The sequence below is a fragment of the Oncorhynchus nerka genome, linkage group LG4 (genome assembly GCF_034236695.1).
Source record: "Oncorhynchus nerka isolate Pitt River linkage group LG4, Oner_Uvic_2.0, whole genome shotgun sequence".
In the NCBI taxonomy this organism is placed as follows: Eukaryota; Metazoa; Chordata; class Actinopteri; order Salmoniformes; family Salmonidae; genus Oncorhynchus; species Oncorhynchus nerka.
The window spans coordinates 45,697,754-45,710,042 of NC_088399.1; the positions used below are offsets into that span (position 1 = coordinate 45,697,754).

Sequence of the window (12,289 nt, forward strand, 5' to 3'; positions counted from 1 at the left end):
CACATTAGGTGAGTCTCCCCAGCACTTCTAAGATCCTACATAGGATCTAGGCATGTAATATTACATACATCACTGGTGGAACAGATACAAAGTAAGTAGGAGGTGTGTGTGTGTGTCCATTAGTAGAAGAAGGCCGTTTAATGATCTGAAGATCATCATAAATCAACTCTAACTACCGTAACCCCGCTCACAATTCTTCAGCCTGAGTAGACAGAGGTTAAAAAATAATCAGAATTCTTCTAACATATGGGTTAGCTAGGACAAGGGTTAAAGCCACATTCTGGGATTCAAAATATAACAAAACATAAGCCCTGCCATTTGAGGGATTGGCTAGGGATATGTAATCCTAAATTGTAGCTATAATCTTACACAAACTAGCTTTTTTTTTTTTTTTTTTTGCCTTTTTCTGCATTTTTTTATTTTACACTGAGATTATAGTTAGTCTTGAGGGATTAAACATGAATGATTCGTTCAGAGAGCGAACCCCTCTAGAGCTGCCAACAATAACTAGCCGTTAACCCTAAACATTCTGAAAAAAACTCCACATACATATTATCTCAAACAGAATATCTTGTTCTGACAAAATTGGGTGTAAATGTATGTTATTTCATCAATTCCGCTGTGGTATGAAATATGTGCTATATTTTCAGGGCTATGTCAAGAGGGTAAATCTACACCTTTTTTGTCAAGACACCATATTATGGAGCCTATGTTGTTCCTTTTGAATGTAATGAACATTTGGTTAGTTTGACAGCTCTAAAATATAATACTTGTTGTTTTGAGAGCATTGCTGTCACCCCCCCCAAAATGTATGTAGTTCTGTCCTTGAGCTGTTCTTGTCTATTAATGTTCTGTATTATGTCATGTTTCATGTTTTGTGTGGAACCCCGGAAGAGTAGCTGCTGCTTTTGCAACAGCTAATGGGGATCTTAATAAAATACCAAATAAAACATATTTGGTAATGCTGCACATAGAAGTTCCCTGTCTTCACCTATTTACCTAAGTACACTTAATTTGTGGAGATGGAGATTGTGTGTCTGATGTATGTTATATGCACAGACCAGACCACAGACTTCTAGGCAGAGCATAGACTCCTCATATGATGCTACTAATGTATAGAATAAGCCAGATACCACATCTTTCTGCTGTTGTATCACTTAATAACCTCTTATGGCTGCATCCCTTTGTTCTCAATTTCCACCTGAAGACATACCATAATCTAACTGCCTGTAGCTCAGCCCCAGAGGCAAGGATATGCATATTCTTGGTATCATTTGAATGGAAACATTCTGAAGTTTGTGGAAATGTTAATTGAATGTAGGAGAACATAACACAGTAGATCTGGTGGAAGAAAAGAGAAAGAAAGAGCATACGTTTTCTGTTTTTTTATTGTAGTATCATCTTTCACATGTACTAGAATAGCCACACAGTCAGATAGGATGCTGGAGATTTTGATGGACAGCACAAGAGGGCAACTGTAGGTGTGCAAAGTTTCAGACTGATAACTGTGTCCCACACAAGTTGCCCAAATGTACCCAAGTGGCCGAATTGGTGAAATGACCTATAACTATATACAGCAGTGCAAATAACTGTATACAACACATCAAAAAGCAATTCTAACACACACACAAAAAATGTTTTAAAAAATATTAGAAAATAAATATAGAAAAAAAAAATCAGTACACCCCTTGGAAATCCTCGTCACAGTATTTTGCTGCCTGTGCCCTGTCCCATAGCAGTCTCTTTCTGATGTAAAGCAGAGGCAAACTGAACAAGTGGTGCATTTCATGCGACACAGAACACAACGACGCCTCCATGCTGTGCCCTTTTGGCCCTGAGGCACAGTCATGCCTGCAGTAATGAACTGTGGCATATGAACACCATTGGGGGCACAGGTAGAGCGGGCAGCTTGGCACCGGGGCCTCCCAGTCGGAGTCGCTATCACTGTGAAAGAAAACATTTAAACAAATATTTGTATTGTATGAGCCTTTTATCATCACATAAAATAAACAGATATGTATTGATTGTATAGAGCAGAGGGAACAGTCACTAAGGTGTTCCATTCAACTCCGGCCATTGTTGTATATATATATACACACACACACCCAAACAAACCAACACACACACACACACACAAAAACAAACTACACAATTCATTGCAAAAAATGTTTTATATATTTTTAAATATATATAATATATATATGTTTTTATATTTCATAAAACGGCATTAGCACTTACCCGTCCAGAAGTACGTCCTGTCCTTGCAGAAACAGCTCCTCAGTTCGTTTGAATCATAACACTCCAAGATTCCTCAAACAAAAAAATCTGTCTCACTTTCACTGTAGAGTTTGACTTCACTTTACATTATGTATTCGCCAGGATATCTTCAATGAAATCGTTGAAACTACAACTTTCCGAAATACAGCTGCGTGTAAAAAGCCTTTACAGCAACCCCTCTGATCGTCAAGGCGAACATGGAGTTCCTTGCGCGTGCGATTACAACCAAGGAATTGTGGTCCAACCCCAAACCATTACATACTGGCGTTTACCTCAGCTCATTGGCTATCTACCCAGCTAGATTTCAAGAAGATCAGTGGTCATTGAGCAGAAATATAGTCAATCAATGAAGCTTCGCTAAAATTATTGGTGCGTAAGGTAGTCATTTATCGTTGTCTTCAAATCAGCTCACTTCGGTCAATTCTCCCCGCAAAAAAAACAATGATATTTGACTGTGTTGCAAACATCCAGAGGAATGCACTGAAACCCACCATGACTATATCAACGATTGTGTACAGGGGCGAATCACGCCGAATGCTCCGTAAAAAAATTGATAGAGAAGGAATTCACGGCACAAATAGTTTACAAAATGTTTAGATTTAGGCTATAAAAATGGATTTTATCAAAGAAAACGGCACTTCATTTGATCAATGGGATACTCAGGAAGAGAAATAAGAGCAAGATATCAGATGTGAATGTCTAAAAACTGTCATGGCGGAAAATGTTTCTGATTGCTCTTCTGATTTTCTTGATTGCTCTTCTCAAACAAAAACATGGGATTTGTTCTCTGTAATAGCTATTTTAAATTGGAAAACTTAGTTTGATTACCAAGATTCTAGTCTTTTGAAGGGTGGTGTAAGACACTTGCATTTTCAAGAATGTTTAAAGACCAGTAGATGTCATGCTTGATCCCGGTCTTGGCTGGAGAGTGTTTCTGATTAAATCCACTAGATGGAAGTGATGATCCATACTCGGGCTCCTACTGATGCTGTTTCTTCTGTAAAGCGATCCAAAAAGTTACAGGTAAGTTCCAGAAGGCTCAATATAATAATATCAGTAGCAAAGTTAATATCTACATTTACAGGTGATTAGCTGCATGTGATCTGATAATTATTATCTACATGACACAATAAACAGTATTTACATTTTTTACATTTTTCTATTTATCCTTTATTTAACTAGGCAAGTCAGTTAAGAACAAATTCTTATTTATAATGATGGCCAAACCTGGAAGACGCTGGGCCAGTTGTGTGCCGCCCTATAGAACCCTCAACCACGGCCGGATGTGATACAGCCTGGATTCAAACCAGGGACTGTAGTGATGCCTCTTGCACTGAGATGCAGTGCCTTACACCGCTGCACCAAGTATATACTGTATATATATAATATATACCAGTAAGCAGATACTTTTATCCAAAGCAACTTTGTCATGCGTGCATACATTCTCCATTTGAAAAGGTGCAGCGCTCGCTCACCATTTTAAACATATGCCCCACTATAAATTAGGCTAGGGAGGTAAGTGGGTGACACAATCCCCCTGCCATTCACTTTCCATGCTCTTGGAGGTCTGGATATTGAGGGATGCTCTGCTGCACAGCCCCCTCTAGCGAGAGCAGGTCAATGTGTCATTAATCTGGGAATGCTGTGTGTTCCTAACTCTTAAGTCTGTAGGCTAGATAATAGAACAGTTTTGGGAATGCTGTGTATTCCAGCAATAGGTAATTAGGAATTTTAGGGAATGCTGTGTGCTCTAGCAATAGGTTATTAGCAACATTTTGAGAATTCTCCCAGTGGGCTGTGTGTTCTAGCTATAAGCTATTAGGACTTTGGGAACAATTGACTCTTTTTACAAATGACTTGCTGCTAAACAGTACATTTCTATGAACACATTCTCTCAAAATGATTCTAGATACTTTTCTACTATTGCACACAATAATTTGCTTCATCATTGGGTTTCTTGACATAACTCCCCCCATGTTCTTTTTCTCTGAGACTGTGATATACAACAATATTATGACCATACTGTTGAAATAATCACATAAGAGACTAGTCAAGGACCATATCACCTCCACCCTCCCTGACACCCTAGACCCAATCCAATTTGCTTACCGCCCAAATAGGTCCACAGACGATGCAATCTCAACCACACTGCCCTAACCCATCTGGACAAGAGGAATACCTATGTGAGAATGCTGTTCATCGACTACAGCTCGGTATTTAACACCATAGTACCCTCCAAGCTCGAGACCCTGGGTCTCGACCCCGCCCTGTGCAACTGGGTACTGGACTTCCTGACGGGCCGCCCCCAGGTGGTGAGGGTAGGCAACAACATCTCCACCCCGCTGATCCTCAACACTGGGGCCCCACAAGGGGGCGTTCTGAGCCCTCTCCTGTACTCCCTGTTCACCCACGACTGCGTGGCCACGCATGCCTCCAACTCAATCATCATGTTTGCGGACGACACAACAGTGGTAGGCTTGATTACCAACAACGACGAGACGGCCTACAGGGAGGAGGTGAGGGCCCTCGGAGTGTGGTGTCAGGAAAATAACCTCACACTCAACGTCAACAAAACTAAGGAGATGATTGTGGACTTCAGGAAACAGCAGAGGGAACACCCCCCTTATCCACCCCCCTATCCGATGGAACAGTAGTGGAGAGGGTAGTAAGTTTTAAGTTCCTCTGCATACACATCACAGACAAACTGAATTGGTCCACCCACACAGACAGCATCGTGAAGAAGGCGCAGCAGCGCCTCTTCAACCTCAGGAGGCTGAAGAAATTTGTCTTGTCACCAAAAGCACTCACAAACTTCTACAGATGCACAATCGAGAGCATCCTGGCGGGCTGTATCACCGCCTGGTACGGCAACTGCTCCGCCCACAACCGTAAGACTCTCCAGAGGGTAGTGAGGTCTGCACAACGCATCACCGGGGGCAAACTACCTGCCCTCCAGGACACCTACACCACCCGATGTTACAGGAAGGCCATAAAGATCATCAAGGACAACAACCACCCGAGCCACTGCCTGTTCACCCCGCTATCATCCAGAAGGTGAGGTCAGTACAGGTGCATCAAAGCTGGGACCGAGAGACTGAAAAACAGCTTCTATCACAAGGCCATCAGACTGTTAAACAGCCACCACTAACATTGAGTGGCTGCTGCCAACACACTGACTCAACTCCAGCCACTTTAATAATGGGAATTGATGGGAAATGATGTAAAATATATCACTAGCCACTTTAAACAATGCTACCTAATATAATGTTTACATACCCTACATTATTCATCTCATATGTATACGTATATACTGTACTCTATATCATCTACTGCATCTTTATGTAATACATGTATCACTAGCCACTTTAGCTATGCCACTTTGTTTACATACTCATCTCATATGTATATACTGTACTCAATACCATCTACTGTAAAATCATCTTGCCTATGCCGCTCTGTACCATCACTCATTCATATATCTTTATGTACATATTCTTTATCCCCCTACACTTGTGTGTATAAGACAGTAGTTTTGGAATTGTTAGTTAGATTACTTGTTGGTTATTACTGCATTGCCGGAACTAGAAGCACAAGCATTTCGCTACACTCGCATTAACATCTGCTAACCATGTGTATGTGACAAATAAAATTTGATTTGATAAGATATCTACAGAGCTTGAGTACCTTAACACGTTAACACACTGCTGCCTAATTCAACCTAACCTGTAATTAACTAGGACTCTTCTTGTATCTCTTCATGATTATATTTTCCTGAATGACCAGATGGTCTTAGTTTATCGATGTCATTGGCTGGACCCTCATGGGGGTGAAAATTGAGTTGGTAATTGAGGTCCTTCCTTTATCCGGGTTCATTTCATTAGAAAGTTACTTTTCTCTCTATGGAGGAAATGCAGCATTTTCATGACAATAGAGATGCAAATAGCTCCTTTAGATGTTAAACAATAGAGACATGTATGAAGCTATTGGATCATTTAGACTCTGAATACCATTACTAATTAGTCCTCACAAATATTTGGTCTGCCAATTACACCAAGGATTACACCAAGGGATCAGGAATTGGAAAAGGGTACTTTGAGCATAACTCATTGCTGGATATAAGTAGATCTAAAAACCAGTATACTCTCAGTTTATCAGTATTCTCAGTATATCAGAGAAAGCTAGATTGATCACTAGTGCATAAGTAGTATCTATACTAATAAGTTAGATGGCGATTGAGTCTGTGCAGAGTCAGAGTTTTAGGTCTCCGAGTTTGTCGGCGTGTTGTGGAGCAGATACCTAAACCACATGGGGATATAGAGAGAGACAAAAAGAGAGAGAGGCTTTAACGTCTTAGTGAGTCCAAGGCTTTGCTCAATGAGGTTGCCAAATTATTTACCAACTAAACAGCAGCTAGAACAAGTTACTGGTTAGAACAACTGGCTATATAAACTCAAACTGGCTTCTTTTTGCTGAAAATTGCCTCATATCCCCAAAAGGGAATATCTGGAATAACCATTTGTTTTAGCTCATGGTTATTTAATTATGTGCTTAATGTTTAGCAAGTAAGTATATAACAGATAGTGTATTTTGACTATGTATCGAAACTTTTTAAATTAGTCAATCTTTGGCTCCACTTGTCCCATGCTATCCTCATACATTTGTAATACATTTGTTGGACAAGGTCTGTTAGCCTGAACATACTGTATGCCCTTCCACTTAACCAGGTAGTGTGTGGGCCCATAAGGCCGACATGATTTATGTTATTATTCTCTAGGCCAGTGGGACTAAAACATTTACCACAAAGTGGTTCAACACAGTCCAGTGTGCCTCAGTGAAGAGCTGCCTGTCATTGTCTGTGTAGACTAAAGCACATTCATTATGAGGAGCAGTCCTCTCTCATTATTTATAGACACACTAAACCAAGGGCCCCCAAACAATATAGAATAGATTCCTTTATGAAGACAAGTACCTCAAACTTCTATGACCACCGTGTGTCCCTCCGTCCCCCCTCTTCTTTTCAGATGCCTACACATAATGTAATGAAATATGTGGAGAGAAAACAAAGAATATCCTCAACTTTCCCTTTTCTCCCTTGTGTGAAAACAGACCCATTTTGAAGCCTTTATTTGTGCAAAGCCTCTCATTAACTCTGCTCATGCTGTCTTCCCCAGCTTGCCATTGGTTTAAGTACCACGTTCCACAGCTTGCCATTGGCTTAAGTACGCAGTTGTGTAAAAAAGATACCAATTAGTCTCTCATCAGGTCCAATCAGAGGAGACAAAGCCTGTGTAAAGATAACTTGAGGGGAGGCACAGCCCAGTGTAATCACTTAAAAACCATAAGGCATATTCAGAGCAGCTCGCTGCTGCGGGTCCATTCACCAACCCTCCTACTCCTTACCGGACCCCTTTGGACCTCTATCTCAGGGCCAGGTTTTGTTGTGCTGGGAAGATGGGACCACCAGGAGTCTCAGAAGGGGAGCTATTCACCACTTACTTGTTTACAGCACATAAAGCACTCAGGAGGACCCAGACAATCCCTTATTGTCCCCTACCTCAATGCTTCCTTAAACTTAGGCCCCAACAAGCCCCAAGAGCTAGCTTTCACATGTTTCTGGTAGACTAATTTTACGTTTAAAGGGGGTGGTTTTCACCTCATTAGAAACTAAATATGCACTGTCCTGTAATTATGTGGGGCGGCAATGTCTTTTTTTTTTTCGTCCAATGCAGCAGGTTTTTTGAGGCATTTAATTTAGAGCTCACTGCTGGCCACAAAATATCTTAAATGCGTTAATTAGTGGCTAAGCAGAGAAACCCCTTTTCCTCCATGGCTTCACCTCTATCTCTCTGCACCCACTGTTTGGAACAAGGTTGGACAGATTGCAGTGCGAATAAAATTACCTCAGTAATGTCTTTATACCAGCATAGTAACTCATTAATTCTCTGCCATTAGCTCCCGACTGGTGCAGCAGTCTAAGGCACTGCATTGCAGTGCAAGAGATGTCACAAGTTTGATTCCAGGCTGTATCACATCCGGCCGTGATTGGGAGTCCCATCGGGCAGTGCACAATTGGCCCAGCGTCATCCGGGTTTGGCCCGGGTAGGCCGTCATTGTAAATAAGAATGTGTTCTTAATGTTACGAAATTGTATTTTTATTTGTCACTGAAATTTCCCCTGATGTTGGTCCCTGTACGGGGATCGCAGCCATAAGGATAATGAGACGCTAGCGTCTCAAGTGGCCAATAGCCTTGGGAAATGCATAGCGCCAAATTCAAATAAAATGCGATAAAACTCGAACTTTCATTAAATCACACATGCAGGGTATTCAATTAAAGCTACACTCGTTGTGAATCCAGCCAACATGTCAGATTTTTAAAATGCTTTTCGGCGAAAGCATGAGAAGCTATTATCTGATAGCATGCACCCCCCCTGAACCACCTGAACGAGTTGTAAACAAAAGAATTAGCGTAGCCGGCGCTACACAAAACGCTGAAATAAAATATAAAATATGCATTACCTTTGACGAGCCTCTTTGTTGGCACTCCAATATGTCCCATAAACATCACAATTGGTCCTTTTTTTTCGATTAATTCCGTCCATGTATACCCAAAATGTCCATTTATAAAGCAGGTTTGATCCGGAAAAAAACTGCTTTCCAAAACACAACGTCACTCCAAAACATTTCAAAATTTGCCTATAAACTTTGCCAAGATATTTCAAACTACTTTTGTAATACAACTTTAGGTATTTTTAAACGTTGATAATCGATCAAATTGTAGACGGGGCAAACTGTATTCGATAGATTTATTCATTTTGCTCCTTTGCACCCCATTATTTCTATTTCTACTTTGCACATTCTTCCATTGCAAATCTACCATTCCAGTGTTTTACTTGCTATATTGTATTTACTTTGCCACCATGGCCTTTTTTTGCCTTTACCTCCCTTATCTCACCTCATTTGCTCACATCGTATATAGACTTGGTTATACTGTATTATTGACTGTATGTTTGTTTTACTCCATGTGTAACTCTGTGCGTTGTATGTGTCGAACTGCTTTGCTTTATCTTGGCCAGGTCGCAATTGTAAATGAGAACTTGTTCTCAACTGGCCTACCTGGTTAAATAAAGGTGAAATAAAAAAAATAAAAAAATAGAGAAAGTAAACAAAACATGCTCCTTTTTCCCTCTTGCGTAACTATCAAAAGTGTAACGTTGTTCCAGGAAGTGCCTCTTCTTCGTTTCACCAATGATTAACTTCAACCCAATTCCAAAGACTGGTGACATCCTTTGGAAGTCGTAGGAACTGTAAAATGGCCTCTATCTAATTTCCCTTGGCAAAGACAACTGAGGGAACTGTCAGAGGGAGAACGTTTTTTTATTCTGAACAGTTTTTCCTTGGGGTTTTGCCTGCTACATAAGTTCTGTTATAGTCACAGACATGATTGAACCAGTTTTAGAAACTTCATAGTGTTTTCTATCCACACCTACTAATCATATGCATATAATATATTCCTGGCATGAGTAGCAGGAAGTTGAAATTGTGCACACTATTTATCAAAAAGTAGAAATGCTGCGCCCTATCTCTAAGAAGTTTTAAGAATGATGGATGCCACTGTGACCTTCAATGCTGCAGAAAGTGTTTGCTACCCTTCCCCAGTTCTGTGCCTCAATGCAATCCTGTCTCAGGAGTCTACAGACATTTCCTTCAACCTCGTGGCTTGGTTTTTGCTCTGACATGCATTGTCAACTGTGGGTGCCTATATAGACAAGAGTGTACCTTTCCATATCATGTCCAATCAATTGAATTTACCACAGGTGGACTCCAATCAGGTTGTAGGAACATCTCAAGGATTATCAATGGAACAGGATGTACCTGAGCTCAATTTCGAGTTTCATAGCAAAGGGTCTGAATGCTTATATAAATAAGGTATATCTGTTTTACATTTTTTATAAATTTGCTTTGTGTGTAGAATGATGATGAAAAACATTTATTGAATACATTTTAGAATAAGGCTGTAACATTACACAATATGGAAAAAGTCAAGGGGCCTGAATGTTTTAAATTTGTATTTTTTTATTTAACCTTTATTTAACTAGGCAAGTCAGTTAAGAACAAATTCTTATTTTCAATGATGGCCTAGGAACAGTGGGTTAAATGCCTGTTCAGGGGCAGAACAACAGCTCGGGGGTTTGAACTTGCAACCTTCCGGTTACTAGTCCAATGCTCTAACCACTAGGCTACCCTGCCTCCCTGCAAAAGCCATGACAGGGAGACATAGTGGAGTGGCAATGCACGTACAAGCAGTTGCTCCCGACGCCACTTGGGTACACTAAAAATGGTTAACTTTGTTAACGCAAGGCCCCTGAACTCTGGTGTATTTTCTGCATTATGCAATGATATGGGCAGCAACCATGTAACACTTTTACAACATACACAAGTGTGCTGGTTATCAAGGGGCAAAATATTGACACGTTTCTTTTAATTGAGAGACGAGCTTAAAGTTTTCTTTACTGACCATATTTTTCACTTGTTTGTCCACTTGCATGATGACGAGTTTCTCACACCACTGGCCTGTCTGGGTGATGTTTTTTCTCCCCTGAATGATCTGAATCTAGGATTACAGGGACTCTCCGCAACTATATTCAATGTGCAGGACAAAATTGAGGCTATGACTAAGAAATTGGAGCTCTTATCGGTCTGCATTAAGAAGGACAACACACAGGTCTCTCCATCATTATATGATTTGTTTTGTGCGCAAATGAACTCAAGCTTACGGACAATGTCAAATGTGATATAGCGACGCACCTGAGTGAGCTGGGTGCGCATCTACGCAGGTACTGTCCTAAAATGGACGACACAAACAACTGGATTCTTTATCCATTTCTTGCCCTGCCTCCAGTCCACTTACCAATATCTGAACAAGAGAGCCTCATCGAAATTGCAACAAGAAGTTCTGTGAAAGTTGAATTTAATCAAAAGCCATTGCCAGATTTCTGGATAGGGAAAATGTGGATAGGGCTGCGTTCTCAGTTTCTTGGTAAATAGTGCTGTAGAGAACCTGATGCCCTTTGCAACTACGTACCTATGTGAGAGTGGATTCTCGGCCCTCACTAGCATGAAAACTAAATACAGGCACAGACTGTGTGTGGAAAATGATTTAAGACTGAGACTCTCTCCAATACAACCCAACATTGCAGAGTTATGTGCATCCCTTCAAGCACACCATTCTCATGAACCTGTGGTGAGTTATTCACAATTTTAGATGAACAAATAAGGTTTTATATGTAAGATGGCTAAATAAAGAGCAAAATGATTGATTATTATAATATTATTATTTGCACCCTGTTCCTATAAGAGCTCTTTGTCACTTCCCACGAGCCAGGTTGTGACAAAAACTCACACTCATTATTGTGTTTAATAAATCTATCGCAGGTTCACAATGATAACAAAAAACAACATGTGCTGACCCTGGTGCTAGAGGGGTATGCAGCTGGAGGTTGAATGTTTGAAGGTGTACGGACTATAAAATGTTTGGGAACCACTGCTCTAGGGCAATACAGAAAGCTGATTGAGGACCTTTATTACTGATGCATGTGTTTGTTTTTTATGACCTTGTTTTTCTTTCTGCTTGAATTTTGTATTTATATTTTGATGTGTGTATTTCTGTAATGTATGATTCACTAATCAAATAAAATGTAAATAAATAAAATAAATACAAAATAAACATCACACTGGATGAAACCTGATCCTCTAAATAAGGCACTGGTTACATTGTAAAAACATCGAGAAACAGAATCGTTGTTAACATTGTGAAATAAATGCAGACACATACCAGGCTACAATGTATAATTTATCTAAGGATACAATGTAATTCAGTTGCGTTCTGTAACGTACAAGGCAAGCTGCAACCGTTCATATTATACCTCAGTGGCCGCAACTCGGCGGTGTCTAAGATTCAACCAATAAGAAAGCGCCCTGTTGGCTCAACAGGCATTCACGTCATCCTCTCTG

General features: G+C 40.4%; 1 long non-coding RNA gene across 1 annotated transcript; it reads right to left on the reverse strand.

Moving 5' to 3' along the window:
* Positions 1-1,370: 1,370 nt before the first annotated feature.
* LOC135571415 (uncharacterized) lies at positions 1,371-2,798 on the reverse strand. Its single transcript, XR_010463780.1, has 2 exons — positions 2,239-2,798; positions 1,371-1,944 (listed from the first exon to the last, which is right to left on the reverse strand). It is a non-coding gene; the product is annotated as an uncharacterized LOC135571415 (long non-coding RNA).
* Positions 2,799-12,289: the final 9,491 nt, after the last annotated feature.